The sequence below is a fragment of the Coenobita brevimanus genome, chromosome 20 (assembly GCF_032717465.1).
Source record: "Coenobita brevimanus isolate Jiangsu-jjx chromosome 20, ASM3271746v2, whole genome shotgun sequence".
Taxonomy (NCBI): Eukaryota; Metazoa; Arthropoda; class Malacostraca; order Decapoda; family Coenobitidae; genus Coenobita; species Coenobita brevimanus.
In genome coordinates this window covers 18,745,607-18,753,869 of record NC_136973.1, presented here as the reverse complement: position 1 = coordinate 18,753,869, position 8,263 = coordinate 18,745,607, and the positions used below count along the sequence as shown (strand labels likewise).

At 43.3% G+C, this 8,263-nt stretch overlaps 1 pseudogene; it reads right to left on the bottom strand.

The window, feature by feature from the left end:
- Window positions 1-931: 931 nt before the first annotated feature.
- LOC145392025 (5S ribosomal RNA) lies at window positions 932-1,049 on the bottom strand (annotated as a pseudogene).
- Between the last annotated feature and the right edge of the window lie 7,214 nt (window positions 1,050-8,263).

Genomic DNA, 8,263 nt, shown 5'->3' with positions numbered 1-8,263 from the left:
CCAACTGTAAATGCATTGAGGTATCCTGCATTAACAATTGATTATCTGCTCTTATATATGTCTACAAAATAACCTTGTCTTTGAATATATGCACTGACTGTGTGGGGACATGTAATATCAACACCTTAATAACATGAAAAAATAATTGAGAAAGTGGAGGATTTTGTAAACTGAATACAGTACAGTATTTGGAAATGGGAGTTGGTACTGTACTACAGTACTTCATAGTCATCATCCTGCCTCAGAAACAAGGAAAATACGGACCTGGGAGAACTATTAGCAGCAAACCCTGTGACACTACCACACCATTCAAGCCCCTGGAATCCTGGCTCTAAAACACAGGCTGCCTTCATGTAGTGGCACTGATATAAATGGGTGGGCCAGTTGCCCCATGTATACAGTACAATACAAACATCCTAAACTTCCTGCCTATCCTTCAAAAGGAGGAAATGGACTGCAGGCTGAGGCTGCCTTTCACCTGCAGTCCACACTGCCTCCATGCCACCCTGTCCTCCACCAATATGTTTCCCTCCCTCCAATCTTGTACCCCCTCCCTCATATATCTCATCCTGTCTCCCCTTTCCCCTCCCTATTTTATTCACACGCAGATACTTTATTCTTGTCAGTCCCACTTTTCATTCTCACCACAAGGGCAAATCATCTTAATCAGCCATTTACTTAAGTTCATTTGGGTCTACCTGGGCATCTATTTAAGTTCACTCTTGGATGTTGTCTCGTAAATTTGGGTTCAGCTCTTTTTTATTTAGTTTCACTTGTTCCCCCCCCCCCTTCATTTAGGTTCTTCATTCATCATTCATTGCCAGATGCCATGTATCCCAAACAGGGTGGCCAAGGGCTTAGAGTTAATTGTTTTACAGGGAGGGGCACTAATCCTCCACCAAACCCACTTGACACGTAGGGAGAACGTTATGCCAACAGCATTTGGTGTTCCCAGGCGGTCACCCATCCAAGTACTAACCAGACCCAACGTTGCTTAACTTCGCTAATCGGACGGGAAGCGTTGTACTCAACGTGGTGTTCTCATTTTGGTACCGGTATATATTTAGTCATTTCTGTTTTCCTCTGTCATTTTTTTTTGGGGGGGAGGGGGTTATGTAATTTTTTCTTAACTGAGGTCACAAGCTTTATCAGGTATTTATTTAATAATGTTCATGTGGGCATTTTCTTCTTCCTTTAGGTTTATTTGGTTATTTATATGGGTCCATTTTTGTTTTCTCCCTTATCTAGGTTAATCTGAATATTTTGTTAGATTCCTTTTTTTTCCTGCTTTATTTTTATAGGTAGACTAAGATGGTTTGGGCATGTGGAATGGATGGAAGATAACAACTGGGTGCGGAAGGTAGAAGTCCAAGCATTGGGCTTAAGGTTGCGAGAGACAGACCGAAAAAGACCCGGCACGAGGTCACAGTGTGACCTCAGGGATAAGGGACTAAACAGGGAGGCTGCCAGAGATCAAATGGCATGGAGAAGCACCATTAAGTGACCACGGCCAACGTATGCATGCACATTAGACCCTTTATAAACAATATTTCTTGGATTGGGTGAGGATGAAAGTAGGTATACAAGCATGGGCGATTGTATGTGTGTATGCTCCAACAGAGGATCGAGTGGCAAGAGTGAAAGATGAGTTTTGGGCGAGAGTAGAAGCATGTATGGACAAGTTTGAGAGGAGCGAGAGAGTGCTGTTGATTGGAGACATGAATGGCAAAGTCGGGAATGTACGAGTGGATGGAGTGGTTGGTCAGTGGGGTGTGCCAGCCGAAGTAGATGGGAATGGTAGTGCTTTGGTGGACATCTGTGCTGGTAAGGGGTTGGCAATAGCCAACACCTACTTTCGTCATAAGATGATCCACCGGTATACATGGAGAGTAATGAGGAGGATGGATGGTGAACTTGTTGAACGAAAGGCAATGATAGACTACGTGTGTGTGGATGAGCGAATGAGAAGACAAGTGTTGGATGCAAGGGTGTGGAGAGGGTGGGGGAATGGAGTCTCGGACCATCACTTAGTGATGGCCAAGGTAGAGCTGCAAAGAAAGTGGTTGAGGAGGCGAAGGGGAAGACAGGAGGAAGCAGCTCCTGTGAGAAGAGTGGAGAAATTGCAAGATAGTGAGAAGAGGACAGAGTATAAGAGCATAGTGGAAGAAAGATTGGGAAGGTATGAGCTAGAGCAGATGGAAGGGGTGGAAGACGTATGTAAGATATTCACGGAAGAGATAAGCGCAGCGTGTGAGGTGGTTTGTGGAGTGAGGAGGAGATGCAAGGGTGTGCAAGGGACAGCATGGTGGAATGATGAGGTGAAACGAGCTGTGGAACAAAAGAAGAAGGCATATGGTGAATGGTTGGCGAGTAGAGGTAGGGGAGAAGATGAGAGAGAGAAGAGAGAGGTATATGTGAGCAGGAGAAGGGAGGTTAAGAGACTGGTGAAGGAGAGTAAGAAGAAAGTGGATGAAGAGTTTGGGAGGAATTTGAGTGTGAAATGGAGGGAGAGTAAGAAATTGTTTTGGAAGGAGGTAAAGAAAGTAAGGCAGTGTGAAAGGGGAAATAGTAGGGGAGTGAAAGATAGGAATAATAGAATGTTGGTGGAGAAGAGAGAGAAATTGAGGAGATGGAAGGAGCACTCTGAGGATTTGTTGAATGTAGAGAGTGAGAGCAGTGTGAGTATAAGTGGTTGGGGAATGGCTGGGAGAAGAAGAGATGAGAGGAGGGAGGGAGAGATCAGTAGGGCGGAAGTAGTGGAAGCGATGAAGAAGATTAAGCTTGGAAAGGCCCCAGGAATTGATGGAGTGTGTGGTGAAATGCTTAGGTATGGGGGTGAGATTGTTGTGGAGTGGATATGAAAGTTGTGTAGATTGGCTTGGGAAGAGGGAAGGGTTCCAGAGGACTGGAAATCAGGTATAATTGTTCCTCTGTACAAAGGAAAAGGGGAGAGAGAAGTATGTGGTAACCATAGGGGTATTTGCCTTCTTAGTGTGACTGGTAAAATATATGGTAGAATACTCATTGATAGGGTTAGGCATATGACAGAGGAGCTAGTTGGAGAAGAACAAGGGGGATTTAGGAAGGGAAAAGGGTGTGTAGATCAGATATTTGTTCTAAGATGTTTAGTGGAGAAGTATCTAGAGAAGGGAAGGAAAGTGTACGCTGCCTTCATGGACTTGGAGAAAGCTTATGACAGAATAGATAGGAAAGGTATGTGGAAGGTATTAAGAATATATGGAGTGGAGGGGAAATTGTTGAGTGCTGTGAAGAGTATGTACGAGGGAGCTAGGGCTACGTTGCAAGTGGATGGTGAGCTGAGTGAGTTCTTTGATCTCAATGTGGGACTGAAACAGGGGTGTGTAATGTCTCCATGGCTGTTTAATATATATATGGATGGGGTCGTAAAGGAGGTACAAGGTAGGGCAGTGGATGTGGGGGTGGCCCTAATGAATGAGGGTGAGATTTGGAAGCTTCCGGTGTTGCTGTTTGCTGATGATACAGTATTGTTGAGTGAAGATGAATGGGAGTTGCAAGGTTTGGTGAATGAATTTGGGACAGTGTGTAGGAGGAGGAAGCTGAAAGTTAATGTAAACAAAAGTAAAGTTATGGTGTTTGAGAGGAATGAAGTCACAGAGTGTGCAGTGAGGTTGGATGGTGAGGATATGGAGAATGTGAGTGCATTCAAGTACTTGGGTAGTGTGATGAGTAAGGATGGAACTTTGGGGGATGAAGTACGTGAAAGGGTACAGCAGGGAAGGAAGGTTGTTGGCACACTGAAAGCAGTGATGAGAAATAGGGAGGTGAGTATGGAAGTTAAGAAGTCACTGCATGATGGTATTGTGATCCCTACCCTGACGTATGGAAGCGAGGCGTGGACCTTGCAAGAGGGGAACAAGTCAAGAGTGAGAGCAGTGGAAATGAGTTACTTGAGAGGAGCATGTGGAGTGACATGGAGGAACAGGTTGACGAATGAAGAAGTGAAGGAATGTTGTGGGGTAGATGTGGATGTGGTTGAAAAGATTGGGAGAAATACACTGAGGTGGTTTGGACATGTGGAGAGGATGGAGAATGAAAGACTGACTAAGAGGGTGTATGTAGGTGAGGTGGAGGGGGGGAGAGGGAGGGGTAGACCGAGGATGAGGTGGAGGGATGGAGTTGAGAGGTATATGAGGGAGGGGAGTCAAATGGTGGGTGACAGAGTGACTTGGAGGCGTTTTGTCTGCGGCCACCCTTTGCGGGATTAGGGCGTCGGGCTATAGATAGATAGATAGAGACGAATATGGATGTTTTTCTCCTTCACTTGGGTATTTATTTTTTCTCCCTTATTTAGATATTAATTTAGGTCAGAATGCATTTTTTTTCCAATTATTTGGGTTTGTTTGGGCAATTCATAGGACCAATGTTAACACTCAGGATCTTACACCTATCCAGTATGTCCTCTCCAACTAGCTACTGTACAAAAGTGAAGTAACAGCAAACTGGCTTTATTTTCATCTGACAGAATTGGGCCACTCCAGCATCTTCAATACTGTCATGACTGCATACATTTTGATAAGCCTTAGTTGTGATGTAGGGATGAGTCTCCTTGGTTACTAGCCATAACCAACTCTCCAACTTCTGGACACTTGGCCATCAACTGAGCTAACATGGAGTTACATGTCTTGGATAATATTTAGCAGAAGCCACAATTAGAATTAAAGTTTTTTTTAAAGCGATTTCTGTTGGTGGTAGGTGGTGACAACCATCATCCACTCACTTGAAGCAGTGCTGCCTACTTCTTCCTTCATCTTTACCATTTTTTTTCTGGCTACCCTCCTCTTTTCCTATTTCTCTCATCTTTCCTGTCACTGTTTATTATTCTTCTTTCTTTTTCTGGTGGCTTTACATTGAGAGACAAGCCTAATGGTTTCCTGTAAGCCAGGAAACCATTTACAACACTGGGTGGTAACTACATAACCAAACCATACATGTCAATAAGTGGGTTGGCAGAGGGTTAACGCCCCTCCTCATAAAACAACTCAAAGACAAACGGCCACCCTTTACAGTATTAAGGCACCTGGCTACAGATAGATTTCTGTTCGGTACTCCTTAAGGAGACATAGGGCCACCTCTTAAAAATTAACAAAATTCCTTATTTACCTATGAACTGATTTAGTGACTTTGTAAAGGTGTACAGAAATGCATTTTGAAGTATGAAGAGGATCCACCACTAAACTTTAATACTGTATGCACTGGAAGCAAAAAGATACAAATCACAACCACACAGCAAAAACGTAGAACTAGAGTTACAAGCTGAAAAATCTCTTCTAGAACTTCTACATAAGTCTACAAAAACAAGGAAAATATGAATACATAGGTGATAGGTTAGATTGGGATAAGTTTGGTTAGGTTAGCATAAATTGGTTAGGATAGGATTGGGTTATTACAAAAATTTTGATTAGGTTTGGATAAATAGGCAGTGACAAGGGTATTTTGTTCAAAAACGGTGTCCTAAGATGGTACCAGTCTGTCTTCACGAACCACAAGATGCCATCCATCTGTAAGCAAACAAAGTTTTTAATGTTTTCCACCACTTTTGAAGGAAATAAAAAATGTTGAAACTTGAAAACACATTCACAAAATACCAACACAGAGGCAAGGTAAGAGAAGACCAGAAGATTACTGCAAAATACGGTGGTCCTATGTCTCCTTAAATATACCCATTTCTGTTCTCCATGAATAACTGAATTTGCTGCAAAGTTCTATAAAGCCTTGTTCTTATTACTGACCATGTATGACTGCATATACAATTGGTTGCAGTTATGAAAAACTATATTAATTATATTTGTCAGCAGGCTAAATACCGTATTAAATACGATCCTCAGTAAATCTCCATTAGCTGAAAAGGACGTGGCAAGATTCACCACCTTTCGTTGCACGCTGTATGCACTTTGTAACCACTGACTGTATGCATCAATATCTGCTGAAGGAGGTGTATAGTAAGATCCACCACCTCATTCTGCTGTATAGTGCTCTGTATACAGTACTTTTACAAAAATAAACAATTCACTTTCACGCTTCTGATCTCCTAAGCGTCTACTCAAGCTCCTTCAAACTATACTTGCGAACTATCACACCATGTCTACGAATAATGATCCGGTAAATTTTTAGAAGTAACCAACGTTTTCTTTTATTATTATTTTTATGGTTTCCCATGCAAAATACCGTGTTTTAATTAGTTTTGACCTTCATTTTTGGGAGAAAATCCCCCTTCTTTAATTTTCAGTAAGATTTCCAAAAGTGGGTTTATCCCCCCAAATCAAGATCAAACTGCATTAAACTAACCTAACCTAACCTAACCTGACCTAACCTAGGGCCTGACAGACCGAGTGCACACGCCTGCACCAGCCAATATGGCGCGACATTCATCCGCTACTGAGCGATAGCCTAACCTAAGCCACTATACATGACGACCCCTACAAAATTAGCTCCCCCAACTCAAATTAGGCTTAAAAGGCAAGTCTTGGTTAGAATAGTTTAGGGACGTAATATAATGAAAATCGGTAACGTTGGTTACTTCTAAAGTTATACCAATGATCCTAAATATGGTGCCTGACTACTTAATTCTCCTTAAATATGGATGCCGACTCAAGCCTGCTGAATCTCGTAAAAATATCAGCTGGACAGCACAAATTAAATCCCCACCAATGTTACAAACAATAAGTATTGCCAATTCAAAAGCCACTGATGTCGCTAACATTGCTCTCAAAAATCGCTAGAATGCAGTATAATACAGAAATATCCAGAAAATCGCTGTAACCATAGATTATCACTAGAATATGGTTCTAGTTACGAGAAAACGCTACGAAAATGATGTAGAGGAGTAGTAGTAATATCGCCTTTTTCTGCCACCGAGTCGCTTGAAAAAAAATAAACCTCTACCATTTATAACAATAAATATTTCAATTTCATTTCAATCTCCGCTTATCTGTCTTTTTATCTACCTTTCCATCTATCTATCAATCTATTGCCTGACACTTTATCATTTGAATTGTTGCCTCCACAAAATGACCTCCATGTGTATCTCTCCATACCCGAATGCTCGCTGTCACCCCTTCTTCCCAAGACTCTTCACCCTTCCATACTTCCGTACATGACTCTTTATCTCATGTCCACTTCATACTGTTCTTGTTGTTGCTTAACCCTGAACTGTCTGGCCGAGCAGACCAGCTGACCACTGGAAAGTGACTTCCTGCATAGGCACTCTACAGGTTCAGTGCAGTACATGTGGTACGCCGTCTAGGGAACCGACACTCCTTTCTGGTAGAGAGTGCCAGACAGTGCTTCGCCAGGGTTGGTTCAGGATCCTTTCCCACGGCGAGGTTTAAGTGAATATGGGGAGGTTTAGCTCCTGGGTGGACATCACAGCTGCTTCGCTCCATCCAGGATACACAGCACCACCACGTGTAGGCTCCTATTCATCACCTCCACTTGATGTAAATAACCCCAGTGCCTCACCTCCCGCCAGAGTTTTTCGTGAGTGCCATGAGGCGGGTGTCTGGGGGCAGTGTGGCCTTGTTTTAGCCAGCCGCCTTGTGCAGAACCCTCAGCACTGGTCTTGGCGGCCTTGCACCATCAGCCATCGCGCTGACTCGTCCATGAACCTGCATAAAGGGGGAATATAGAAGTGAGAAAGAGCACAGCGACAAGGATTATACCAAACAAGCGATGACAATTACAACATATGCAGTGCTTGGTGATGGTGGCACTGCACTATAAGCCCCGGCAGTGATTCTCCCATGGACCTGAATAGCAGAAATACAGCAGTGAGAATAGTACTGTAATGCTAGGTGAAATTAGGCTCGACTTCTCGTTCCTATTACACCTAACGTGGAGCGGGGTCCTTTTTCGAGACCGGAGCTTAGTGCAATAAAGAGAGGCAGGACACAAAAACTCTAGGCAACAACCTTTACACGTATATTACCACAGTCAGACACAGGACAAGTCAGTAGATATTACAGCACAATACATAGCAATATAAAACCTTATCTAGGATATGGGTATCTCGCAGGATACTTGCTTCTCTGACAGTAATGACAACACAATCAATCCTAGTGTATCAAGGGTGCGTGAATATAGGCGCGCGCGCGAGGCGCGGGGGGGGGGGGTGAGTCTCACGAGGAGGAGATAGGGGAGGGTGCGGGGAGTGACTTGTGACGGCTAGGGGAAAGTTATGGTAATACTGGAGAGAGGCAGATATTAGCCGTCAAGTTTATACGGT